This window comes from Mesocricetus auratus, unplaced genomic scaffold (genome assembly GCF_017639785.1).
Source record: "Mesocricetus auratus isolate SY011 unplaced genomic scaffold, BCM_Maur_2.0 Super-Scaffold_100018, whole genome shotgun sequence".
Lineage (NCBI taxonomy): Eukaryota > Metazoa > Chordata > Mammalia > Rodentia > Cricetidae > Mesocricetus > Mesocricetus auratus.
Genome location: NW_024429199.1, coordinates 11,379,924 through 11,396,356, shown reverse-complemented (window position 1 = coordinate 11,396,356; position 16,433 = coordinate 11,379,924). Strand labels below are relative to the sequence as shown.

At 37.6% G+C, this 16,433-nt stretch overlaps 1 long non-coding RNA gene across 2 annotated transcripts in view; it reads right to left on the bottom strand.

The window, feature by feature from the left end:
• Window positions 1-519: 519 nt before the first annotated feature.
• LOC121144457 overlaps window positions 520-16,433 on the bottom strand; it is a 53,770-nt gene continuing 37,856 nt past the window's right edge. The window contains exons 3-4 of one of the 2 annotated variants that reach the window (XR_005881811.1): window positions 12,993-13,076; window positions 520-4,234 (exon numbers count right to left, since the gene is read on the bottom strand). This is a non-coding gene — a long non-coding RNA (uncharacterized LOC121144457). Of the gene's footprint in view, window positions 4,235-6,981; window positions 10,607-12,992; window positions 13,077-16,433 lie in introns of those variants that run through there. The other variant, XR_005881812.1, reaches the window with a different exon arrangement.

Genomic DNA, 16,433 nt, shown 5'->3' with positions numbered 1-16,433 from the left:
GTCCTGTGGTTGAAACAAATGTTAGTTACAGTCCAGTATGTGGATAGTTGACGGGGCAACTGATGAAGCTTAGGCTATTCCAGCATTTTACTGTGTCACCAGGTGACAGCACAGACCTGTGGCAATTTCCTTCTCACCCAGCCCCTTGATTTGCCTTAGTTAAATGCTCAGGAACTCTGACACCATCAAAATATATCATGAGGTAGAAGCTAAGCAGGCATAATTGAATAAAATATCATTTGTTGATAATGTATATATATATAAATTTGGTGACTTGGTAATGAGACCATATGTGCTTTCATCAAGGAATATTCTTATCAAGTAGCCTACAAATTAAAATATAAGATGTACAAGTATAGCTTTGTATGCCTACTACATATCTTGATATAGAGCACATAATTATGTTTGTTGTGTATCTGTAGGATGGATTCATGAAAAGAAGGGAGTATGGGTGGATGGATGGATGCATGCATGGATAGGTTGATGAATGGATGGATGGATGCCTGGATGGATGCATGGATGGATGGATGGATGCATGGATGCATGGATGCATGCATGGATGGATGGATGGATGGATGGATGGATGGATCAAACTAAAATGCACAGTAAACCACTAGCAGTCACTCAGAATAGCAAATTATGAGTACAATGTGGGATACTATAGCACTAAGTAAGAAGGTACTTCTAAGACTGGAGAAATGGCTCAGCAGTTATGAGCAATGGTTGTTCTTCCAGAGAACCCAGGTTCCATTCCCAATACTCTCATACGCAGCTTATAAACTTCAGTAACTCTAATTCCAGTGGATCCAATGACATCTTCTAACTTCTTCAGGAACCAGGCATACACATGATGTGTGAAGGCAAAACACTCATGCACATAAAATAAAAATAACTGTTTATTTATTCTATTTTAAGGAGTGACCTCTGAAGACTGAAGTCAGTACTTATTGCTTCATTGGAGGAGAAAGAAGTTGAGTTGATTCAGAATTAGAGAAAAATGTGGGCAGATAAGTCAGGGTACAAAGAGGACAGCCAACAGCTACACAGACTGAAGTGATGTGGTGATAACCCAATATAGTTTCTGTTACTCTTCTTTCTAAACACAGTATGTGGCACAGGATATGCTGACAACATATGATGGATGGAGGAGCAGGGATTGACTGGAAGAAGATAAATAGAAGGAAACATAATTTTTAAAGAATTCAGAGAATTGGGTATGCACTCTCCAGACAATTTAGTCTTTACCAAAATTTTAGTTTTCCTTTAAAAGGGAGTATTTTTATTTCAGTAGTAGATTCTACAGTACTTGAAATTATATTTGAGCTGATCAGGGTCCATTTTTAACCATGCTATTCAATGTCAAACTTTGTACAAGATGTCTTACTATGGCCACCTACAAAGAGCTCAAGTGCACAGCATTTCTCTTGGTCCATCCCCACAATAATTTCTCTATCAATTTCTCATTTCCAACCTTGTAATAATTAGATGATACTTACAATTTACAACATCTCTTACATGGTACTATCTTGTTTATTCCTCAAAAAAAGTGATTTGGGAGGCAAGTGCAGTTATCTCTCATTTTATACCTGGAGAACAAGACTTGTGGGACAGAAACACTTGTTTTAGTTCACTGTCCAATGAAAGGGAAAATCTACATTTCTACCCAGGGTTTCCTGAATACCGTGTTGCCTGTTACCACCTGATATCCTTAAAGAATGAAGGAAAGATCCTGCCCCACTGGGAGAGAGAGGAAAAAAGATAAAGCAGTTCGGTAAAGGATACTACATGGGACAGCATTCATTGTCCCTATGCATTAAAGTAGGATCTTTACTCTTTAGTGGGAGGAGAGAGTGTTCTTTGTTCTGCTGCTTCATATTCATCACAGGAACCTGAAAGACATTTTAGATGATCTCCCACGCCGTCCCCTCCTTTGTAAAGTTTGCTTCCTGGAGCTAGAGTGCCAAAGAGGATTTTTTTAATGGAGAAAATAATTAAGCTTTCTCACAGAGAAATCCCCCAAGTGATTCATCACAAAGAAGAACTGTAACAACAACCTTTCCCCCACCCAAACGCACTAATGTAATTTTACAGCAGATCAGCTTTTGTGATCCCAAGAGCAGGCTCAGGAGAGGAAGCCCACCTATTTGATTTGTAATTCAGTCCCTAAAACCACAGGTTTGAATCATACTGAGAATGGCTTTACTTTGTCACACGTGAGTCTACATTTGTTCTGGTAATGATGCTTAGGTCACTTAGAATGGGACAGGCTACTGTACTGGTGAGTTTTATTTTTTTTCTTCTTGTTTAAGACAACTAGGGCACTTTTCCAGAGTAGGATTAAATGATGGGTGTCAAAAGACAATGATAGCTGGCTGATATTCAAAAATGGGTGTGTAGGAGAGAGAGGGACGTGAATGTGTGTTTGTGAGTGGGTGAGGGTGTGTGTATGTTTGGGGGCAGAGATCGATATCAGGTACCTTATTCTGTCACTCCCCACACCCACCATGTTTTGTGAGGCAGAATCTCTCACTGAGTCTGCAGCTCATTGATTTGACAAGACTTGCTGGTCTTGCAAGCTCTAGGATTTTAGAACTGCGCGTATAAACCCAGCACTTTATGTGGGTGTTAGGGGTCCAAGCACAGGTCCTCATGCTGGCACAGCAAACAGTTCACTAACTGGCCTATCACTGGAGTCCTTCTAGACCTAACAGACTTTTACATGAGAGTTTAGATACTTCAAATGAATCTAGCTTTCCCTTCCTTCCACTCCTTCCTCTCGCTCTCCTCGTGCTGATACAGTAATTGTATTCAGCCAAAGAAGCTAAAGATTGAAAATGTTCACTTGGGAGACTGTTCTGACATTGTTCAAGGGGGAACAAATTAAAAGGTGCTATACCGTATTTTGATTATTTTTGCCACACAGAAGAATTGTGCATACTCAAACATATATGACCTGTCTTAAAGGCCTGTTTATACTTCTGATGCTTAGTCATTAGAGGAGAGCACAATTGAATAATTGACCAAATTCCTGATATGCCAGACTCCAGAGTGACATATTTCCACAGCATCCTGCTGATGCAGAGATCTTAACAGTTCTGTTATTACAGTACCATTCTCAAAACCTGTCAAAATGTAAAGTCACCATTTTAAATTGTTAAGTAATTATCATGGCTCTGTTGTCTGATATCCACGTTATACTTAGTCCCACCCCTCACTCAAGTCACTTCCCCTTCTCACATACGAAGCTTCTGATTGTTTACTTTTTAAAAATACATATTTATTTCATCCTTAGATGAAAACACAAATTACTTTGACTTTAATCTTTGAGAAGCAGACTAACCCCTTAATATCCTGTCATCCTACCATAGTAATACAGTGTTTTGTTATATTAAGGTGCTATAAATAGTCACTGAATTCCAAGAGGACTATTAGAGAGCTAATTGAGAGTTAATTGATCCTTGGGTACTTTAGGACTGAGAATAAGACAATATATTTTTGGGAAACTGCCAAAAATGGTGTCTATGCTCTAGATTTTTAAAATAGAAAACAGAGAACCATTACTAAGCAGACAAATCAATTTACTAATTATAAGTAAAAGAGTATATTCATTGAAGTTTAATATTATATGCAAACTCTTCAAGGTTCATAGGAGAATAGGTGAGTACTTAATACTGCTTCACCTGATAGATGGACCTGTATGGGAAGAATGAGTTTAGTGGACATAAATCTCCAATTTTATGGGATTTTCTCTGTGTTTGGTATGAATTTAAGTCACAAACTCAACTGTGCACAAAATCAATTTTGTGTCTCTATAATTGTACTTTGCATGAAGCCCCTGACAGGTTAGTTCTCTGCTATCCAGGTCTGACTCCTGCTATTTGTCCCCGTATCTCAATAGTATGCTCCATGTAGACTCTGCATCCTCTCAGTCACAACCCTTCTCACCTCAGGCCTGGGGACATGACGTGTTACTCTTTGCTCACCTCTGTGTGAGTCAATGTCAAGAAGGTACAGAAATTAGGATTGGAACATGCCATAAAGAAAACTTGGGGAAAGTAGACAGTGAAAAGAAAAATATTTGAAGACTAGTCAGTCAGGATAAAAGGCAAAGATTGACTGTGACCTTGTAGAGATCTCCATAGCCTTCCCACTGCCCAGTTCCTCTTGAGGTGAGTCACTTGAATTTCCGTAGTCTTCACTATGCCTTCAGTGGAAACAACTTAAATCTCTATTGCTTGCAGCCATGAAGAAAGAAAAGAAAGACACCATTAGGATGCTAACTGTGGGGAAGACATTTGCTAATAAACAGTCAGCCACATTCCCACATAACTACATAGAATATTAACCAAGTAAAGGTGTGTATGATTTCTAAGTATGGAAAATGGCGTAAGGGCATTCTAACCAAGAAACACCTGTAAGAAAGTTTGCAAAACTATGCCTAGTCCCTTGGTTATTTCTATAGCCAGTCTGACACTCTGTGGCTTCGACAAAACCATTCTGTTGGATACTGAAAAGGAAAGAAAACTGTGAGTTTACAGTTGGGCAAGCTACTTATGTTTACTCTTGATCTTCATTCCTGTGTTTCAGAAGCAAAGGGGAAAAAAAGAAAAGAAGAGAAAAGAGAAGAAAATTCCTAAGGTTATTCTATAATCAGACATAAAATTAAAAGGCAGACTCCCTCGGTTAAGTACTGAGCTGAACTCAAGAAATCCAGTGACAGAGAGGGAGGACTGATGACCAAAGGGATTAAGACTGGGCTGGTTTAACCCCCAGAAACAGCTGACCTGACAAAGGTTAACTCTTGAATCCCAGGCATCAGCCTGGGAATCCAGCATGGGTCTGATCAAGACCCCCCTGAATGTGGGTGTCAGTTAGGAGGCCTAGGTAATCTATTGAGCCTTGGGCAGTAGATCAGTACCCATCCCGAGTATGCACATGGATTTTGGACTCCCATCCAACAATGTGAGATGCACTCTCACCCTGAACTCTTGGGGAAAGGTCTAGGCCCTGCCCTATATGAAATGACAGACTATGGACACCCCCATGGAGGGCCTCACCCTCCCTGGGGAAATGAGGGGATAATGGGGGGTTGGGGGGGAGGGCATGGGAGGAGGGGAGGGAAAGGGAGAGGGACCTGGAACCGACTTGTGAAGCAACCTTGTTTCTTATCTAAATTTAAATTGAAAAATAAAAAAATAAAAAAACTTAAATCTTATAAAATGTAGGCTAAATTGCAAAACATTCTTGAAAATCACTGGGAAGGGTATCAAGAAAAGAAACACTCAAATGTATCCCTTGTGAATTAATTAAAGTGAACATATACATTTCAGTGTTGTGTGTGTCCTGAGTAATTTGCCTTTTATTTTATTAAGAACCCTTCAATGAAAGAAGGCTACTTCACAGCTGTGCTGATGTCTCGTGAACTTTTGAGATGGGTGGGGTAGGTACTAAACATTGCGGTCATGGGTACAGGCTGTTTTCCCTTTGCCTCAATAAATTTCCAGGTAAAAGATAAATAACCTGCGCTTTAGATGTGGCAGACTTGCTTACAGTTTTATCAGTATTTCCATAACATTTTGTGTTCCATTCACAGGATTTAAAGTAATCTATATCTCCATACGCTAAAGATCTTACATTTATAAAAAAAACTGACAATTAGCACTCACTGGATGTTAACTACACACTTTATTCATATGTCATGAACACTTCTACTTTGATAAGGATTTTGCCACGGATCTCCACTTATAATAATACTAAACAGCAAGTTTCTTTAGATATTCATGAGTATCTTAGTGACATTTAAATAGAGAACTATTTCTAAAAGCACTGGGGAAAAATAAAAACTCTCATTAAGAGAACAAATAATTAGGATTCTTGTATTATCCCCTATATTTGAATGTCTCATGGAAATGTTTCCATACCTGACATTCTAATTTAACTACAATGCGGCAACCCAGCACTGTGGTAATAGAATATTGATTGTACAGTGTTCAAAGACAAAGAACTCATGCTGGTGTACATTTTATATATGCATGATATTACAACACAATATCCATGTCAATAATTTTCAGAAAAATGAACCCTACTCTCCCTGCGGTCAATGGCAACTTAATTATGAAGTAGTCTTTCCTCTGATGAAACACTTTATCTCGCATTAACCTAAACATAACTGAACATGCTGATCTCAGAGTACTGCAGAAAAGGAACACAGTGAAAATACACTTAGGAAGTTAGTTCACTCAAATATACTCTTCCTAATTTTCATTACTAAGATTTTTATTCTCACTCTGAGTATTTGAGAGAATTTTCTCGAGGAGATTATAATCTTATGGAAAACAAGTATTAACACTGTATTCTGTATTGCAGCAAACAAAAAAAAAACAAGATAAGAATAGCTTTATTAATGCAGATGAGTTCTTTTACCTCCCATGAGACTGTTCACAGATATGGTGTTCATGCCTGTTAGAAAGAGCTTACTCATGAAGAAAATAATTAAGATGTTGTTTTATTCACTTGTGAATGCAAACAGAGAACCTAATGAGAATTGTAAATAAAAACTGGAAGGTTTTGCTGGCATACAGATCAACAAGTAATTGTGAAAATGGTTTAGAAAAGTTGGCAATGGGGAACAAGGAGCAGGAAATGGGGCCTTATACTGGAGCAGTGAAAAGGCTGTTAGACTTTGTAACCAACTGCCACCCAGTTTGAGTCCCCCTTCCAGCACCCTGACAGATACTCACACAGCATTTGCTTGAGTGTCCTCAGGACAGCTATATGGTGAGAATCATATTTCCCATAGTGAGGCAAACTCGTTTCTATGTCTTATGCTTGTCTTGCTCGGCTGGTGAAGGCCCAAGGAAGATGAGTTCTATGAAGTTCATTTTGACAAAACAAACCACCAGATTTTTAAAGTACCTATTTCATGGCCCTAATTCTAGGGCTTATGCTATTAGAATATTCAAAGTTCAGTGTGCCTTTGGATTTACCAGTTAGAAACGCAAAAATTTATTTCACTTAGGTTATGGATACTTTTTATTGATAAACATTTAGAAGTTGCTAAGAGAATAGTTTTAAGTGTAGTCACATTAAACACTGAATGATGTAGTATATATATTTAAAAACTAAAATGGAAAGAGTATTCTCTAGTACCTTTGGTTTGGTAGAGTAAGTCACTATATCACTGACAATCAAAATTTTAAATCTCTTTCCAAGTTGGAGAACAGTTCTAGTTATTACAGGTGTGTGTGTATGTGTGTGTGTGTGTGTGTGTGTGTGTATTCAACAGCAAAAGCCATGTTGTCAAAGTAAATATGCAGATATATAGATATCCTATTTTAACTATCAAAAGTTTTGATGAGACAAATTTTGGTATCATTTTAAGTCTAAGAAGTCATCATTATACCATACACATAATGAAACTTTTGTAGAGAGGATCAGAATGGCTATGAAGGCCCATATAATTGTAGAAAGGGGGGAAGAGGCCTTTAAGACCCTTCATTTGTTGAGAGGATTGGAGGGACCCTGGAATCCCATCATTATCCAGATGGTTTAAGGAGCCAATAGCTAAACAAACTAAAGAAAAAAGTTATCAAGGTCTGTAAAATGATTCCAACATTTGTATCACTTGTACCTTCAAAGGATCAAACATAGGAGAAGCAGTGTTGATGCAAAGAACTTTATTAGCTGTCCATGGCCCACAATCTCCATGAGTCAGCTCCTTTTCTCATCCAAAGTGCTGTCATGGCACTTTGTCCATTTATTTTCAACCTCAGTGGGGCTATCACAGGCTATTTAGCTTAACCCATGGCCAAAGGAAAGCAGGGCAGGCTTGACCTGCTGTGCCAATGGCTCAGTCTGACTCTGGATGGATGCATGTAGCACATTGTTGTCTGTCCTTCACCCACACCTGGCTGCTGAGAAGACATTGTGTTAAACAACAGGACCCGTTGGTATTTTGCATGCATGGACCTTATATGCTTTTAAAGCCTATAAATTTTGTATAATATAAAGTTTATATATAAAGCTGTAAAAGTGTTTCTAGTAACTGATGCTAACTGCATTATATATACAAATGCAAACTTGTAATGGTTGCTTACAAAGCAGTCATTTAACAAACTTTAACACTTAACACTTTTGTTAAATTTTTGCCTAAAGTAACAAAAATTTTTAACTCAGAGTGAAAAAATAATACAATTCTTATCAAAACATAAAATTTGGTTTTAAGTTCATCACAAATAGCAAAGCAGTCTATTAAACAGTGTCTTGATGCTTTAGATACAGGAATCAGGCTCTAGTTTTACATTGTTATCTTTATATTAGGACATTAGCAATGTAGAAAAGATGACTCTTACTCATTCTCAAACAGTATTTTTACATTTGTATGAAGGATTAATTTTTATCCTGTACTGCTTTTAGCCTTAGTATAATTTATGTTAGAGACAGTTAAATACATTAAGATACAACAGTATTGGTTAAATTACATAAGTTTTAAATTATCCAAAGATGACTAGCAGCCATTTATGGGACATACACATGCACTAACATACACAAACATAGAGATAAGATAGATGATATATATACAGATATTCCTCAACAGAAACATTATATACAAAGCACAGATTTTTTTAAATGATCACACAGATACACCTGTGTCATTCTAATTGTTGCTGGTTCTATGTGTAAGATGCCTCTAAAAGAAGTCCATGGGTATTGAATAGTTATAAGTTTGTGCACAATTACTTAATTTTCAAAATGATTCTACTCCTTTGGCTGTGTTTTTGTAAAACTGTCTGAGGAATTATTGTCTGTTACTTTATAATTGTGTTTTTGTAAAACCTTCTAACTAAATGTTAATGTCTAGAGGACAGCTTCTGAGAAAGAAACCTGAAGAACATTTTAAAAATGCTGGAACATCATCTACAGGACAAGCATATCAACTTCAGGTATCCCTGGCCTAAGAGCCACTTCTGTATCTCAGTTGTGTAAATTGAGTCCAAGTGGTTTACTGGCACTAACTCCTTGACAACTGTCCCTTATCTATTCTCCAAAAACGTAAGAAAAACTCAGAACCACCAGGGTGAATCTTTCCCTGGCATCATAGAACAATGAGGAGCAAACTACCTAGTGGTTAATCAGCAATGTCTTCAGAGAATATTGTTCAACGACAGGGGAAGTTGTCAGAATTGAAATAAAGTGACACAGAGGGTGGTGGTGTGTTCCTGTAACCCCAAAAACTTGGGAATTGGAACAGGAGAATGTATGTTCGAGGTCATTCTAGGATTGCTGACAGGACCACATCTCAAACCCACAAGGCAGAGCTCCTAGTGCCAGCCCTTCTAAGTATATATGAAAATATAGTTCTTACACTGTCACGGACTGGTGTTAGTGGGGTTGCAGTCGGGACCAGCTGAGCAGTCCCAGGTCTGCTCCTGAGTGGGGGGATGTGGATGAGAGAAAGGCTAACTATAGATGCTAAAGGAAAGACGAAGACATTAGATAGTGTCAGGAGGGCAGTTTCAGTCCATACTGAATGTGCCTCAGTTTATTCATACATCATCTTAAGTAACCAACCAAAGGTAGGGACAATGGCAGGAGCTTTCTATTATCATGTATAAAGGGCAAATAGCAATTATTTCCCTTAATCCTAAAGACACTCCATAGCTGAAGATACTACTTGGCCATCAGGTGTTTCAGAGCTGCATGTACCACCTAGCCTTAAGGATGAGTGTAAACTTGCCTGGGCCCGAGTCTATTGTTATTTAGATGGAGTCATTTACCACCAAGGCCAGGACATCCTGTAGCCATTAAGCTAATGTCTTAAGGTCAGTAGGAGTGATTTCGAGCTCTCTGAACTCATGGCAAGACTGAATGATCTTCCAAATACAGTCCAATAAACATGGCTACCTGACACTAAGTGTATTCTAATCTTGATCTCTATTTGTGTTCTGTTATTATGTTTGTTACAGACACATTCCACCTCAGGATGGAAGTGAGGAAATAGAAACTAGCCAACATGCCTGGCCAAAAAAAAGATATCCTAAAAAATATTTGAGTCTCTCTATCTAAATATCAGACTATTGAAACAGTGGATAACTAAATGAGAATCTCATACTGGAAAAAGAAAATAAAATGTGTTTCCCAAAAAGAGGCATCATACATTCCTAAGAACTCGTCAAACCATCACACTGATTTTGTTTAAATAGGTGCTTCTAGGAATAAATGAGGCTGTGAGAGTTTGGAAAGAGTTTTAAAATTTCATGTTTCAATTATTTACATACAAAAGAAAGCAAAGGACAAGTTGCTGACATGTTTCAGTTCTGTATGGTAAGTATAATCCTCCTGAATTCCTGTCCACTTCTTCAGAGATTAGTAGTGTGCAGTGTTTTAAAGAAAATGACCCCCAAAGGGAGTGGCACTATTAGTTTGGTGTGGCCTTGTTGCAGGAAGTGCATCACTGTTCGGTCAGGCTTTAAGGTCTCTTTTTCTCAAGCTTTCCTCGGTGTGACAAGCAGTCCACATCCTGTTGTCTGTAGCACTATCGGCTCCAGCACCATGCCTGCCTGCTGCCATGATCACCTTCATGTTCATAATGGCTGAATCTTTGAAACTGTAAGCGAGCCACCATAAATTAAATGTTTTCCTTTGTAAGAGTTGCCAGTGGTCATGGTGTCTCTTCACAACAATAGCAAACCCTCTAACTAAGACACAGTATAACAAAATGTAAAACATTTTTTAAGTTTTCTCTTTTTTGTGTGTGAGCTTTTAAAAACACTAGAATAGGATTTTTCATATAATATAGTCTCCTTACCCCTCCCAGATCCTCCTCACCTTTCCTGCGGACACAAATCTGTGCCAGTTCTTGCTCTCTCATTAGAAAACAAGTAATAAATGAGCACTGAACTTCAAGAAGTATTTTAAGAAGTAACAAATGTTGAGCATACAATTCTACTCCTCCATCCTAAATTCCATTTATATGCTCACCAAAAAAAAAAAAACACTAAGGATGCTACTAGTCTACTCCACAGACTAGCACAAAACTGGAATTTAACTTCTACCTCTAAGGAGCAACGAAGGTCAATAGCAATGGTCTATGATGCATTGGGATTCTCAGAAAACCCTGATCAATCACTCAGAAGAGGACTTCTCATGCCTAGTGTTGAGAGTTTTGTTGAGGGGGGTATTATCAGCCAAGATGGGAAATTTTAATTTACCCCATTTATATGTATTTATATACAGACTTACATGTATATGGGTGCTTTTAGGCAGTTATCAGTATGATTCCTTATATCTTTTTCAGATATACTTAATGTTATTTTGCCTTCCTCCCTCCTACTTATTTATTGATCTCTCCCTTCCTAATTTTTCCTTCATTTTCCCATTTCCCCCTTCAGGTCATTTGTACCCTGATATTCCCCTCAATATTGTTGCCCTTCCTAGTGGTCCCTTTTTCACTTCCCTGGTTTCTGCAGTTGTTCCAAGTTATAGTAATTATCCCTGCAATTAAGGAAATTCAGATCAAAGCAACTTTGTGAAGAAATCTTATTTTAATCAGAATGCTAAAGATTAACATAAAAACCAACAGCAAATGCATGTTGGTGGTATTGCAAACTGATCCATTCACTTTGAAAATCAATGTGGAGAATCGTCAAAAAATTTTTAAAAAGTCTACATTATGACCCAGCTGTGCCATACCTTGGCATATACCCAAAGGACTTAACATCCTATTCCACAGATAGTTGATCAGTCATGTGCATTGTTACTCTATTCACAATAACCATGCAATGTAAACAACCAAATTGCCCATCAACCAAAAGAGGGATAATGAAAAGGTGGTACATATACACTATGGTATACTATTCAGCTGTAAAGAAAAATAAAATAATGAAATGTGCAGTTAAAGGGTAGAACTGGAAACACTCACATTGAGTGGGATAACCTAGACCCAGAAAGATAAATGCCACATGTTCTCTCTCATATGAGGTTTCTAGAACCAACCTTTCATATGTGAGTCCTGTACTTTACTCTTAGAAGGAAAAAATGTAACCCCTTTCCACAATGGTGTATCTCCCAGAAAAAAAAAATAGTAACTTTGAAAAGCCAAACCCTAAACGTATATTCTATGTGATTCCATTTGTAGAAAAATAATGAAAAAAACAAACATGAATCCATGATGATAAACATCGGAATAAAAGTTACAACTCAGAGCAGGGAGAAACCTTGAAGGAAAAGTGCAGTAAGTTTCAATGTGGCACACATATTCTGTCTGTTGTTCTTGATAGTATTTACTTAGAAATATAAACATATAAAAGTTTCTTTGTGAATCAGTTTATGCTGGCTAAATTTGTGTCAAGTTGATACAAGCTAGAGTCTTTATAGAAGAGGGAACATCAACTGAGAAAATTATCTCCACTAGATTGACTTGTGGGCTAGCCTCAGATAAGGCTTGATTTATGATGTGGGAGGATTCAGTCCATTCAGATAGTGCTACCTAGCGAGGTGGACCTAGGATGTATAAGAAATCAGACTGAGCAAGCCATGAGAAACAAGCCAGAAAGAAGCATTCCTCCATGATCTTAGCTCTTGTTCCTGCCCTCAGGTCTCTGCCCTGACTTCTCTGAATGGTGGACATATAAGCTGTACACGGAACTATACCTTTTCCTTCACAATTTGTTTTTAGTCATGATGTTTTATCACAGCAATAGAAACTCAACTAACAGTTCTACAAAAGTTTTATATTATAAGCCTCAAAAATTATTCAAAAAACTTTTCATTTCATTTACTTTTATGGTATTGTGGGTGTACATGCCACAGAGTGCACATGGAGGTCAGGGAACAACTTGCCAAAGCAGGTTCTCCTTCTGTACTGTGAGTCCTGGGATCAAACTCAGCTCATGAAGCTTGGAGGCAAGCATATTTAGCCACAGAAAAATCTTACCAGCCCGAACTGTCTTTATGACAATAAATCATACCCTTGTGAATTGCTTATATCTTACCATCTTCCTTCTGCCTGTGGCATCCTGTTGAGAAGTTGAATGTGAATTTTCATTGAAATCATCCTGCAATTTCACTTGAAAAACCTACGAAAAGCAAATCAGATGTCAAACTCATCCTCTTGCCTGCTAGTTTACATTTTAAAGCAGTGTTCTGTAAAAATGTCTATCTTTTATGGAAAGGAAGTAGGAGTAAGACTATTAAAAAGAGCACAAAATCAAAAAGAATAAAACTTAAAATAACTATACAGCCCAGCTCCCAGTCAATCTATGTTGGTGTGTGTGTGTTAAGAAGAGAGAGTATGAGATAACAAAAGCCACTCAGTTACTTAAAATCTTGCATGCTTTTGAAAAATAAGCATCCTATTATATTAAAAAGAAATAACATGGTAAGGCTGTTTTCCTTTTGAAAGCAACATCAACTATTTTATTTTATTGGTGACACCATTGTACTTAGCTTCTAAATGTGTATTGTTTAGATAATACAAATTACTATATAATCAAAAATGAACAATGTAATAAATAATTACATCTATTTTATATGCCTCAAACAGCACTTCGATAGTGAACCAGTTTTTATACAGCAATACCAAACATCCTATAAACACTCATTAAATATGGGCAATAACACCATCTAGTACATGGCTGAATTCTCTGTAGAATTTTAGTCACTTAAAGCCATTTAATTAGTCCTATGACAACAACTCTGCTCTATGGTATGCAACTTAAATAATCACTGTTTCTGTGAGGGATCAAGGGAAGAACAGTCTGTTATTACTTACCAATGTCTTCAAGCAACACTCCAATATCATTTTTTAACAACACAGCCATTTCAGAGGAGAGTTATGCAATCAATCAACGACAAATATGAAAATAATTTCCAGGGCCCTTTTTATTACACAGAATTGTTTCATTGCTCAGAGTTGTCTTCATTCCTATTCTATACCTGTTTCCAGATTAATATCAATTTTAAAGCCAAGCAATCAATCTCTATGCAACAGTAATTTAGCATCTGCAGTGCTGTGACTACATTGGGGCATTACTCCACAATATTTCAGTTGAAAGGTAACAAAAGCACAATAGCAATTCAATCTAAATTTAAAAGCAGGGGTGCTAATGCATTAGTGTGTAGAAGCTGAGAGTCTAGCTCTAAGTCTAGGGTTGCTTAGCTAGACTTTGGCTTTCTGCTCCTCCTCTCTCTGCACCTTTGCATGTTGACCTCAATTTCTTGTACAGAAGAAGCAAAGGCCTGGTTTCAGAGATTCCAACTTCATTACACTTTATCAATCAAAGGAATATGTAACCCTCCTTTTCTCTGTCCTAAGAGCCGATGATTCAGCTGGGCGATGGTGGTGCACGCCTTTAATCCCAGCACTCGGGAAGCAGAGGCAGGCAGATCTCTGTGAGTTCGAGGCTGGGCTGGACCGACAGCCTCCAAAACAATACAGGGAACCCTATCTCGTAAAAACGAAAAAAAAAAAAAAGAGCTGATTCAAATTCTAGAGACAGCTTTATCTGTCTATTTGGAATCACATGATCAAGACTCATGGGAGAAACATGAAGAAACATAAGATCTCATTGAGCATTCTGATCATAAATCCACTTCATATCCCTACCCCCAAAATGTCTCATATCATGTCTTCCCCACAGGCTATTCCCACAGACGTTGGAGAGCGATGCTACTGGAAAGATTAGTGCTGAGGTGATGAGAGGGGCAGTAATGATGAGCAAGCCAAAGCAACAGATGTTCATCTTGTCCTCTCACTTTGGAGCTAATTCTTGTCCTGTACACAGTAGAGGAGTACTGGCTCACAGAATGCCACTTTCTGGCTTCTCCATCAGATCAATACAAAGTACAAGTGTTGTGGTTCACCAAAGAAACTGAAATCATGCGAGAAATTCAAATGCATGGAGAAAACCTGATTACAATTACTGTCCCATAGACTTGATAATAGAAATGTTCACATATCCTTATGAAATATCCTGCACCAATCCTGAACAATACATTTTGGAAATTAAACTGATAACCCCAATAAACATATATCTTTTGAGTTGATAATTCCAAAATTATGACCAAGAAATGTAGAAGCATTGTTACTACAATATTTTTGTTTTAATTGATAGTTAAGTTAAATGATATCTCTGGTCTGTGTCTATCTATCAACTCGATCCCTGGCAAAGCTGGGAAGCAAAGAGTGTAAGGGTTGTTAGACATTAGGAGAAGTTTTGGTAAATATTTCTACAACTGTAAGCCTGAGTTTTAATACAATTTAAAACAAAACATCAAAATCATCAAGGAAAGAAAAATATATTGCACAAAACATAAAGAATAACAATGAACAAAGTTACAGGAAAATGGGAAACTGGTAAAAATGTTTGGAGCACACATAAAAGACAGAGGATTAATATTTTTAATATAATAATAGCTTTTACAAATCAATATGGGAATAGCAAGCCCAGCAATAGAAAAATGATGACAGAATATGTTTTAGAAATTCCAACAGAAGAAAATACATACACAGACTCTATTGACATGAAAAACTGTATTCAAATCCATCACTAGTCAAAGACACAAATTCATACATTATTTGATTTTGTAATGCTGGTAAATATTCAAGAAAAATCTACTACTGTTGAACAACAATTAGATTGATAGAAGTTTTCAGAGGAGTCATTTGTCATTGTATGCAACTGTGTTAGTCAGCTTCCCAGCACTGTGACAAAATACTCAAGTAAAATAACTTAAGAGAGCTGCAAGGTTTCCAGGGGTTTTGCTCTATAGTTGGCTGTCTCCGGTGCTTTTAGACCTTTGCTGAGGAAAAACATCAAGGTGGCTAACATGCTGGAGCAGCATATACCTACTTCATAGAAGCCAGAAATCCAGAGTGTGTGCAGGCATGGGGAGTACCAGGGATTCAAAATATGCCATAAAGATTCACCCAACACTGACACACTTCTTTTATGACAGCCCTAGCTTCTTGAACTTTCCACCTGACAGGCACACCGACATCTGGCAGTCAAGGCTTTAGCACATGACTTTTCACATTAGTTTCAGATTCAATGCATACAATGATTTCAATGTATATTTCCTTTGACCCAGCAATCCTGCTTCTCAGCACCAAGGAGAAAATAAATCCTTATGGAAATAGTGTGTGTGTGTGTGTGTGTTTGTGTGGGTGTGTAAGGGAGTGTGTAATGTCATGTACATATGTGTGTACAAGATCATTTGTGTATGTGTGTGCATGTGGGTTTTTGTGTTTGAATATATGATGTTTGAACATATGTGTATAAGGACTTGAAACTTTGTTTTTACACTTTTTGTTATATATTTAAATTAGAAACAAGCTTACTTCCCATGTCAATCCCAGCTCCCTCTCCCTCCCCTCCATGCCCACTACCCCTGTCAGCCTCCCCAGCCCCCACCCAATCCCCACTCCATTCCCC